The sequence below is a fragment of the Silene latifolia genome, unplaced genomic scaffold (genome assembly GCF_048544455.1).
Source record: "Silene latifolia isolate original U9 population unplaced genomic scaffold, ASM4854445v1 scaffold_70, whole genome shotgun sequence".
Taxonomy (NCBI): Eukaryota; Viridiplantae; Streptophyta; class Magnoliopsida; order Caryophyllales; family Caryophyllaceae; genus Silene; species Silene latifolia.
Genome location: NW_027413609.1, coordinates 3,255,527 through 3,268,045, shown reverse-complemented (window position 1 = coordinate 3,268,045; position 12,519 = coordinate 3,255,527).

Genomic DNA, 12,519 nt, shown 5'->3' with positions numbered 1-12,519 from the left:
ATTTTACAAAATGGTTTTGTTTACAAAATGGTGATCACATATGGTACAAACATATATACAGGCATTATAACGGGATGCTGAGTGCATTTAAATGGGTTTTGGTTTAAAGGGTAGGTTTCCATACCGAACAATCAAACCCGAAGTCTTTGGAGAGGCTCGTACCAAATAAGAGTAAGGCTGATTCCTAGTCCATTTCCTCAAGTAGTGAAAGTCCTTGATACAAACAAGAGTAAGTACCATGATAGGGATGACGTCAACCGTTATCCATCCTTAGGCCCAAATAAGAATTAGGACCGTTTAGACGGGACGATTGGTCGAATGGGTTGGGTTGGGCCTAGGTAGGCCGATTGAAACGATATAGGAAGACCGAGTTATGAAAACCGACAATTGTCTAGTACAAACTATTCCCTAACCTTGTTCAAGTTTCACCCTTGGCTACACGTAAGTGTACTATCCCCAGCGGAGTCGCCAAACTGTGGACAATGGGCCACGGGGGCGCTTGAGAAACAAGCGTTTGCATTTGTGGAGTCGCCACCAATTTATTGTGGAAAATTGGAACCTCGTGCCATGTCAAGACACAAAGTAGTGACATGAACACCAAGAACTCGTTACCCCTAGCATTCTATGTCTAGAATGACTCTCGTGGATGCCAATGAACACGGATGTTCACAGAGATCTGGAGTAAGGGGTGAGGGTACGTATTAGGAAGCTCTTTTGATCGAACACCTAATCCCGCCCGCCTCGATAGCGGCCTCTACTAATGATTAGGGAAAATCGTCTATACTCGATATATTGTCGATTATATGCATGAAATGCAACATCCATAGAATTAATCCTAGCATGTGAAGATTAATACTAAGTCGGTGAAACATGTAGTTTTAGCATACAATTGGGTTGAATCGGGATTTAAGTTCAATTACATGTAAAAGCATACAAGCAATAAAAAGGTACAATGATAAATACAATAAAGGAAATTACAACAATTACAACGGGTTTAATGATTTATGTCGAAAATACCTTTAAAACGGATAATTTGGAAAAGAACGAATAAACAAAATAAATTAACAAACAGGAATTAGGGTGATAATACGAGTAATAGTTAATTAAATACGTAATTAAAACTAGGACAAGGCAGAACGGGAGTTCAGAGATAGAAGTCAACCAGGAACAGGCGCAGCAGAGCTGCATCCTCTGGAAGAGGTGCAGCAGTCACTGCGTCTGTTCCTTGGCTCAGTTCTGGCTGTGAAGCCAGAATTGCAAGTCGTTAACGTTCATTGGTGATTTTAAGGCTTGATTATGCTATTTACTCGGATGAAAGTGATTAATAGGTTATTTACATATGACTGCCGGTCATGAAAGCGATAATCATGGAACAAACATAATAGGACGAATATTGACAAGATTAAAAGGGTTAATTAGTGAATTGAACAAACTAATTAGGTTAAATATGATGGATTAATGACGTACTAATGATAAATATGTAAGAATATATCAAAGGTCGAATTCCAGAAACTCAATATGAATGAATCGAATTTCTACAACCCGGTTTGACTTTAATGACGAAAACCCGCAAATATTGGTTACTTGGGATTTGAGTCGGGAATTAATGATGAATTATATGTTAATGATGATGAACAATATATTAATTTATCATGTGGATGAAATAAGAACAAACAAAGACGAAATAAAATAAAAGAGACGAAACTAACAGAAGACGAAGGAAGAAGAAGAGAAGCAGGAACGACGACAACCTCAGGGAAAGGCGCAGCAAGTGCTGCGTCCTTTCCAAGAGGCGCATCAAATGCTGCGTCCCTTCTCGACGTCTGTCTCCTGCTATCCGTAAAAAGGGTTTAAACAAAGGGTTTTAGAAATCGGTTTTAATTGTATTTTCGACATAAATCTTACAATATGATTGCAATAAACGAATAACAATAAATAAAAGAGAGATTTACACCCTCAGACTTACATGTTTGACGAAACGAGATGAACTAAGTTAACAATTAGTGATGCTCGACTCGAATGTAGACGAAAGTGCCCTCGTAAGAGGAATTAAAACAGATTGATTAAAGTTGATTATGGTGGAATTGGTCAAATTGGTCGGTCTTGCAAAACGAGGCTGGTACTCAGAAGGATCCGAGCTTACGTGGTCGAATGTTCAAGCACGTAGATGCCAAAAATTAAGAACGTGGTCTAGAATGCAAAGGGAGAAGAGAAGGACGGACACTCGCGTGATAAATATATGAGACCAAAGGTCTTTATTTATACTAATCACGGAGGAAGTAGGGTTTTTTTCGGAGAAACTTTGGAAGTGAATCTCGAAAAGATATGAAAAGATACGAAAAATACGCAGAAAAGGACTTGGGAAGAGACGCAACAGGCACTGCGTCTTTTAGAAGAGGCGCAGCACTTGCTGCGTCCTTTCCCAAGTGGTTTCGTCATGCGGAAGAAAGATTTCTGTGTTTAGTTTATGGAATAACGGAGTAATTTGGTTTTCCTTAATATTTTGTTTGAATATTACGGGAAATTGTTTACCAAAGATTAAAAGATTTATAAAATATTGAATAGAAATATCCGGAACATTCCAGAACATTCCAACTCGCATTTTAATGGTTGTCAGAAAATGAAGACGGTTTTAGGCCCGGACTCCAAATGTACTCTAATTACTGCCAAAACGACCGTATCGGCAAGTAGATGACATTTAAGAGGTTGACATAAATGTTTGAGCGATCACTTGACGATAAACTTACGAATTGTCACAAATCGTTCCGCGTACCAAACATGCGGCCCAATCATCACCGGGTGGTTTGCGAGAGGTGCAGAAATGAGGTATCTATATAAGGTTAGAAATTCTCTCCGACCAAGGACACAAAACCTCATAGAATATGCTAAATGGGAAACTAAAGATAAGAAATGACCCTAATATATGCTAGAAATCATGGGAACGAGGTTAATTCGGGGACTAAATGTGCTCAACTATGAGTCACATCAATACCCACCATAAGGTGCTATTTCTTACATCATAAGATTGGGTAACTTATGCATCAGGACCAACACATGTGTAAAAGAATGCATAAAGAAGCAATAGAACATCTTTGAAATAACTATGACATGCAGGGAGGTCAAAAAGATAAGCATAAGACCAATACATGGGTCACTAGATCGAGTACGGCCTACTCAATCAAGTAGGTGAAGATCAGAAGCACGCACAATAAATTACCAGGGCTACTCGATCGAGTACAAAGAGGTGTATTCGCTCGAGTAAGGGCTACTCGATCGAGTACCCTACGCAGTTCTTAGCATTGTCCAATTTTCGTAAAACGGTCATATCTCACTCGTTTCTTGGGCATTTTGGGCATGTGACCTATCGTTAGAATCATAAGATAACAACCTATCACCTGCAATTGGAATCACATCAATATCATATATTCATCTCAAGATATTACTGTTTAAAGACAGCACCTCTAAAATCGAACAACATAACTACTTGATTTTTGCATCCAAACAACTTAAACAATAACAAAGCAAACAAAACTAACTCGATACTCATAAAACCAGTATCCCCAACCACATGTTACTAAAATACTACGGTTTTATGTGCTGATGGGTACTCTATCGAGTAAGGCTTACTCTTTCGAGTAAGTTAGTTTTGCGTATGAAACACAGTTTTGTCTAATGGGTACTCGATTGAGTTGGGGCAACTCGATCGAGTAGGGGCCACTCGATCAAGTACCTCACTTACCTGATCGAGTGCCTCAGGTTTTATGGGTTTTTGGTTAGATTTTGATAGCAACACGAGAATGATATAAAAATACTTTTTCGTCAGTTTCTTTTTACTTTTTACCCTATTCTAAATATTTTAGACAAGAGAACAAGTTACGTAGCTTTCCTCTCTCACACTGCTATCAAATCCAAGGGCTTGAGTCGTCGGAATCCAGAGTTCTTCACACTCTTGAGACCGTCGTATTGTGGGTAATATCCTAGTACAATTTAAATATTGTTTTGTTAGTTTTGGTTAAACCCTAATTGTGAAATTTAGGGGGTTTGGGGCGTATTGTTGGTATTAGTTTGTGATTGTATGATTATATGCTGATAGGAGGTGATTTCGTAGAGGAGCGTTTCTGATCTGATGTTGTGTCGATTGTGGTGATTGCATTTCCAGGTAGGATTTCCTACTAAGTTATCGTATACATAATTATGAGATGGTTTCTAGTTATTGGTTGTTAGTTGTTGGCATTTGTTCATAGCGTAATGGGTTGGAATTGTTGATATTGTAATTGGTGGTTGTTAATTGTCCGTGGTTCGCGAGGTGCACCCTCGGTTGAGTGGAGTCACTTGCGGGATTGGCTTCACACCCTTGATTTGCCCTTTGTGGAACCCGCTACAAGGGGGGATGTGCACATTAAGGAACAGGGTTTGCGCTCGGTAAATATGAGATGGGCTTAGGTGGGAAGGGTTGCGGTCCCTCACTGGGAGTGTGGATTACTGGTTGTGGCCCTAATCTGGCAGGACTAGACCTTCAGGCTAGTCTGATGATTGGTGGTGTGACGGTGTTGGAGAATTATGTTTGTATATTGTTGTTGTATATCTTATATTATGTATGCAGTAACTGACCCCGTTTAACTGCTTTAAAAACTGTGGTGATCCATTTAGGGATGGTGAGCAGTTATTGGGCAAGTATGATTCGGATGCGTGAGGGGTTAGCTGGGCATGATTCATCACGAGTCACTTAGAAGCCTTCCGCTGTCGTGTCGAGCTTTTGTTTACTTTAGTTGGTTTGGTGTTGGAACAATTGTATCGTAGTTTTTACAGTTTTGGATTTTGTTATTTAATCACTTTAAACTTATTTATTTAAAGTACGTTCTTGGATGGTCTATTTGATATACATTGCCTCGAGTAACCGAGATGGTAGGACTTTTAGGCATTAGGTGGTCTTGGTAAGGCACCTTGGTGTATGAAGGTGTTACAGTTACTATCTACAAAAGCCAAATAATAACATCCATCATGATAATATAATATTCAACTTATCAATCATGTACTACCCGCATGCTTTAACTTATTATAACATCAACATATATACCAACATATATATACATCCCAGCATATCCCCCTAATATCTCCTGCTACTAATATCAACCAAACAATAAACATCAATCATCACTTAAATATATTTCGCATCATACTTTACATACTTCTATCATTTCATCCAATTCATCCAAATACTTCATCCAACACATATACATTAAAGACAACAAACAATTAGCGATCCCATGACCTACCCATAGTGACCAGTTCAAAGTTGTAGGGCGAGTTCGCGACTTTAGAACGTCTCCCAAGCCTTTGCATTAGCTCCTAACAACTCCTACCCGGATTCATTTTAATTTGACTCTCTACATTCATTGGGCACATTAGTTACAGGTTCCAAAATCGTAGCTCTGATACCACTTTGTAACACCCCCATCTACCAAAGTGTCTTACCAAGGCCTACCTTAGCAAATGGAAGTGCTACCATCTCGGTTACCCGAGGCTTAGTAATCAAAAGTGACCATCAAGAAACATAACTTAAGTACAAAGTTTAAAGTGATTACATCAAAACAAACGACAACTAAAAAAGATACAATTGTTCTAAAACCAAAATCCACTAAAGTAACAAATGTATTATGACAACACAGCGGAAGACTACGACTCTAACGCGTGGTGACTCTATCCCCAGCTAATTCCGCGCGCATCCAACATGTACCTGCTAGACAACTGCTCAACACCCCTGAATAGATCACCACAATTTTCAAAACATTTAAACGGGGTCAGTTACTGCATAAACAATATAAGATAATACAATAGACAGATACACAATCACAATCCTCCAACACCGTCACATAACCAATCATATGACTAGCCTGAAGGTCTGGCCCTGCCAGATTACCAGTTGCAACCGGTACTCCACACCACCAGTGGAGGACCGCAGCCTTTCCCACCTAAGCCCCGCTCATCTCCATCGAGCGAAAAACCCATGTTCCTTAATGTGCACATCCCTCTTTTGACAAGAACCCTAAGGGGCGAATCAAGGCCGTGAAGCCACTCCCAAAAGTGACTCCACTCAGCCGAGGGCGCTCCTCGCGAACCATAGACAATCAACAACAACCAATTACAATATCAACAATACCAAAACCAATTACGATATATTCACATGTCAATTAACCATCAACCATCTCATAATCATGTATACAATAACTGAGTAGGGAAACCCTACCTGGAATACATTCACCAAAGTCAACACAATCAGCGGATCAAAAGCGTTCCTCTAAGAAATCACCTCCTATCAACATATAATCATACAATTACAAACCATCATCAATAATACTCCCAAACACCCCAAATTCACCCAATTAGGGTTTAACCAAAACTAATGAATTAACATAAAAACTGTACAAGGATCTTACCCACAATACGACGGTCTCAATGATATAAAGAACTCCAAAATCCGACGACTCTAACCCTGGGATTTGATAGCAATGAGAGAAAAACATCGACGTTGCTTTGTTTTCTTTTGTGAAAAGTTTAGATTTTAGGTAAAAGGTAAAAATAACTGATGTAGGCAGTTTATATATCATTTCACACATTGCTATCAAAACCCGGCAAAACCCATATAAAACCCGACTTACTCGATCGAGTAACTAAGGTACTCAATCGAGTACCGCCTACTCGATCGAGTACCCAACATGCATAACGTACTCTAGAAGTTAAAACTAACTTACTCAACAAAGTAAGCCCTACTCGATAGAGTACCCAACAACTCATAAATTCGAGGTATTACAGAAGGGGACCTTTTCCTACGGAAAGTATTCCCAAATAAGAAAGAAAAATCAGCTGGAAAAAAGCCCCTGCATGGGAAGGCCCTTACTCAATAGACTCAATCGTCGGACAAAGAGCATACAGGCTCCAATCCTTGGGAGGAGAAATGATTCCAAGGTCTTGGAATGTAACTTATTTAAAACTCTTCCATGTGTAATAAACAAGTTGTCTCCTGTCTTGATCAGGTAAAAATTCATTAAACTATCTATGCTTGTGTACCTTGTCCTACATGATTTACCAGAAATGTTTGTTTGCTTTGTGTCGTTGACTATATGCTTAATTCATGTATAAATCTCTTATAACTAACCCCATTCATGTCTTGAGTTTTTAAATCCTGAATAATTATACATGATATGTTGTTACATGAATAAATCTTAAGGATTGAGGGCTACTCCACTATAAGTCAATTTTATTTCTTGAAATTTTTTATGTTTTGCACCCTGTCGTGCATGGCAAAGTTGATAACCAACACCGGATACGGTGAATAGCAGAGCTAATCAGGCATGAAATAATTGCGTGACCTGGCTATTTGCTGCACACCTAAACAACCGGCTGGACGCATCACTATTACAGGGGGGAAAGGTGTTTTATGCTAACCACTTGTCTAAAGCCCTTTAGACAGGCCGAATACCAAGCCCTCCAGCCAGGCAGAAGACATAAGCCCTCCAGCCAGGCAGGATTTCCCACCTCCTTAAACTACTACGGTGTAAACTGCAGAAAGTTGAAGGACTAACGTAGGCTATAAATGCCAGAAAATAACAGGTTAACACGTTTAAAAAATAACAGGTACGAAGAAAACTGGTTTGAAGAAAACAGGGAAAAAAAAAACCAAAAAGGGCAAAAGTTCAGGATAAGCAAAAGCAAGCCCAACATGCCAACCTCATTTAATTAAAAGCCATTACCCTCTGGGGCAAAGGCACCAAAATATTCATACAAGCCGGGAAAACCTCCCTGACCTCCAAAGCCCAAAAATAAAAACAAAATAAAAATTGTCTTTCCAGGGACATCCCCCTTGGAAGCAGTATCACTCCTTTATCTTTGGCCTGCTCAGCGCCTATATCCTGCTGAGCTTCAATGTCCTACTCCCCTTGAGAATTCACCTCTTGATCATCATAAAGATTATGTAGATCAAGAGACTTGGCAGCAGCATTGGCCATCTCAGCTTCAGGGTCCCAACTTGCCCTAGCCTCAACAGGTTTAGACATAGCTGCCACTTTACCCTTGATAAAGAAATATAAGGGAACATCGTCAAGCTTGTCCTCCAAATCATCCTTCTTTAGGTTAAGCTCCTCATTCCTATCGCCTCCTGAAGAAGTTTCTTGCTTGACCCAGCCTCAGCTCTCGCTGTATCACGCTCACCCTGCACCTTTGCTAGGTCAGCCTTAACAGCAACATGATCACCATAAGCAAAATCAAGTTTTGACCTCAGCTTGTCAAAATCAGCGTTTAGAATATTAATCTGGGCCACCAAAGAGGTAGCCTGATAAGCAGTGTGGAGATACACTGCTGTACCCTGAAATCATTTTCAAATATCAAAAACAATAAAAATACCCCGTAAGAAAAAAATATATTAATAAAAATAACAAAAATCATAGTAAGAATAAATACATCCTGCATAGATGAAAGGGCGCCTGTCAAAAGGCTGATAGCATGATCCACCTTAGAAAGTGCCTAGGTAGAAGTCTCAATGGGGTCCTGGGTCAACATTACATTAGACTTGGAAGCAAAATAATCTCGAATTTTTACTGTGGGAGCATCCAGATTGTCCACCCTTGCCTTCATCTCCCTAACAGGAACAGGGATGTTAGCTTCCTCTTGCTTCCTCTTGTGGTCCACTGAACTAGTTTCAGTAGGGGCAACCAAAGCAGCAAGAGAAGTTGAAGTAGCAGGCAGATCGGTTAAGCCAATTGGAGTTTCAGGACCACTGCTACCTTGGGAACACTTTTCCTTCACCTTAGCCAACCTGGCATTCTGGTCAGCCATGCCAAATCTGGCAAGCCGAGTAGATGATCTAGTGGCTATAATACGAGGCACTATATTAGCAACAAAGAGAGGTTGTTATGGAGAAGCAAGGATGGAAAGATAAAAAGGAGAAATCAAGGAATCAAAAATCTTACATCCAGAAGTTGAAGCACCAACAGCTTTAACAGGCCTGGCTACCCTGGTAGTACCCTCGATCCTCAGGCAACAAGGAAATTGATCCACCCCGCAACAAAATGGCCATGTCCTCTCCATAGTAGGGATAGCGGAGAAAGCAATAATTCTTTTAGTAGGATACTCGACATTAGGAATCCAGTCATCCACTGCAATAAGAGGTTTACACTATTTAGCTATTAAATTTATTTCAAACTAACGCATATTTGCAGAAAAGAAAGGAAAAAGTCAGTGTACTCACCGCCAACACAGCCATAATAATTCAAATACGCCAGGTCAGACCTAATGGAATTGGTCCTGATAAATATGTAGCCAGCAACCCAATTCTTATCATGGCCGCTGTCTAAGTTGCTAAGAAGGGGAACAGTTGATGCCCTGACCTTAAAACTGATCCTGCAAGGACTGTTAGTCCTGAGGATATAGCAGGCCTTCAAATACCCCAGGGAAAAAGTCAAGTTATGCTTCTTGCACAAAAATTCAATAGAACAAACTACCTTTAAGACCATAGGCATGAGTTGATAAGGAGGAACACCGATTTCTTTAATAACCTCCGTCATCGAGGGAGAAAGAGGAAGCTTGAAACCAGCACTGAAAGCCCAGTCGTGAATGCAGAACAGTCAGGGCAATTCCAGTCAACCCTAATAGGAGAATCTTCAGGGATCCACACAATAGAATAAGCAGGGACAAATATTTCTCAAACTCGGGTTTGAGACGGTTACGGAGAGATTGATCGTTCAAAGCTTTGGTTAGCTTGAATTCAAAATTCTTATGGAAAATAGAAATCATTTCGAGAGGAGGAGCAGATGGATTTTCAATAACAATTGGTTGAATTGTGGAAGATGCATGTAGGTTAATTTTCAGAAACAGCTTCACCAGGGGCCGCAACATAAGGAGTACCAGGAGACATCGCACCCCTAGATGATTTCTTTTTTGCAGCCATTGTTAAAAATCTTAGGAAATTTTTGGGAATTAAGCAAGGTTTGAAGAACGAAGATTTAAGAAAGAAGAAGAATTTTTATAGGAGAAGACTGGTTTTTGGGGAAGGTTAATTGAAGAAGTGAAAGACTAATTATAGTAGGTAAAGTTAGAGTTTTTACTGCGATTTGCAGTATGATAAATGAGCAGTAGGCAGTGAATTAAACACCTATCGCAGTAATCATCAACTAGTCGTTACAAGAACTGATTAGACTTCTCTTAAACCGTCATAAGCAAGTTACCTTAATTGAAAGTTTTCTCCTTATTTCTGGCCTGACCCAGCGATAATAAGTAGATAATGGGCAATTGTTGGGCCAGGAATTTCGCACTACTGGCAGGATAGGATTCTGCCTTGATCTCATAATCAGGGTAGGCGCGACAAGGTAATTCAAGTTTGGCATCAGTTACTAATCCTAGAATCCTGCATCATCTTCAGGATCAAATTCAACCCTGACCTAGGAATCAGGACAGGATTGTCAGGGTAGCTCAAGCCTGGCACCATGCAGGAGAGGACCACGGGCAAATGTAAAGACAACATTTGACCAAGTCAAGGATAATTATATAAGATTATTACCATTTAAATACGGTAATTAAAAGGAAGATTCTTCAATAAAGATCAAGCATTTATGTGGATAATTAAGCTTAATCAAGGAGCAGTTAAGAGCGTCATTAATATAGAATATTATGCCTTAATGATGAAGATTATATAACCGTTCAAACCTGACTATATATAGACTGCTCATGATCATTAGGACAAAAACACACAAGCGATTATACTCTCATACAATACTTAAGATACTCTATACATTTTGTGCTTATTACCTAAAAATATAGTGAAATCCTCTCCTGGCTTGGTGCCCGTGATTTTTTCCTATTTAAGGGTTTTTCCACGTACAAATTCCTTTATCTTGTTATTTATAATATTTGCATTACTTTTATTACTATCTAACCTGCCTTGAAATACACGCAGATTAACCCGAGCTAATTAACCCTACCTAGACTCTACCCTGACCTGATTTAGCTTTGCGCAAAATCCATATATACAAAATAGCGTATAAGGAGAAAAGAAGTGTCATGGGAGTTTTATGGCCTAGGGCCAGCAAGCTGGCTGCCGTGAACACTCATGTAAAAAAGTGAATAAATCAACAAACGACCACCAGCCGGCATGTGGTGAAAATTGCGAAAGGATAGCAGGAGCGGCGTCAAGGCAGCAAGTGGTGGTTGGTGGCTTAGTTTCTGGTGTTTTGTAATGAATGTTGAATTGTGAGTTGATGAATAATGTAGTATTGTTGCTAGTGGGCACGAATGAAGGTGAAGTTGATGGTGTGTGATGAGATTGATGTCGCATCAATATGTCGTTGCTGATATGTTGATATTGAAGGAGGTGCAACTTGCTTCCAGGTGATGTCAATGGTGATGATTAAATTCCAAGATGCTCGAATAGAAATTGCAGAGCAGATAGTGGTTTAGTTGATGACTCAATTGGTAGTGAAATTAAGCAGAATTAGTAGCAGGGAACAAGCTTCATGCAGGTTGACTTGAGGTCAACTAAAACTTTGATTTATTTGACTAGTGATTTCCCAAACTCCTCGTCTTCACCGTTTTCATTTATTTAGTTTCCCAAACCGATACCTACAAATATTGAAATAAAACCAAGCAGTACAACATACTCAAAATAATAACCAATTGTTTACAATTACTACTATAAAAGTAATCATTATTAATTGAATAATCAAATGAGCTATTAAACAATTAAATCGCACAAAATTAAGTTAAATATAAGATAAAATAATGGGTAAAACGACACTAAGGGGTTCTTTGGATAGCAAAATATGAGGGAAAGGGAGGGAGGGGAATAGAGGGAAAGGAAAAGGAAGGGGACGGAGATTGGGAAGTGGTTGTTTGGATACATTTTCCGTCCTAATCTTTCCTATATCGGAGAGATTTTCATTTGCCTTGGAGGAGGTAAAATGGATCCCTCCAAATCCATTGCAATACTACGTGTTTCTGGACTTTGGGTACTGGGTCAAGTGGGTTGTACTCGACCGAGTATGTCTGACCGAGTGACATGTGTGTTTTTGTCAGGCTTTTGCCTAGGTGTCAATCGACCGAGTTGGCGAGACACTCGATCGAGTAGTGCGTACTCGGTGTAACACCTCCATTTATTTAGGAGCCTTTATCAAGACATTCTTAATAAATAGGATGTTACCATCTCGGTTTCCAGAGGTAGTGAATAACAAAGGTAAACAAATCCAAAGTACTTTATTAATGTATAATGAAAGGTTTTATTACAACTTTACCATCTGTCTGAGATAAAATAAACATATTCTATGCATAATATAAATATCTTCTGAAACTAAGTGATCTAGACTCCTGCAGGTCCGAAAGCTTACACGGCCAAGCTCGACATATCCAGCTAACTCAAAACCTGTTATTTAAATCTACTCCCCATTTAACCGGAAATATTAAATGGTTCACCACGGGACGCGATCAATTAAAGAAGGGATCAATTTTATTTTGACACGGAAACGAACATGTCAC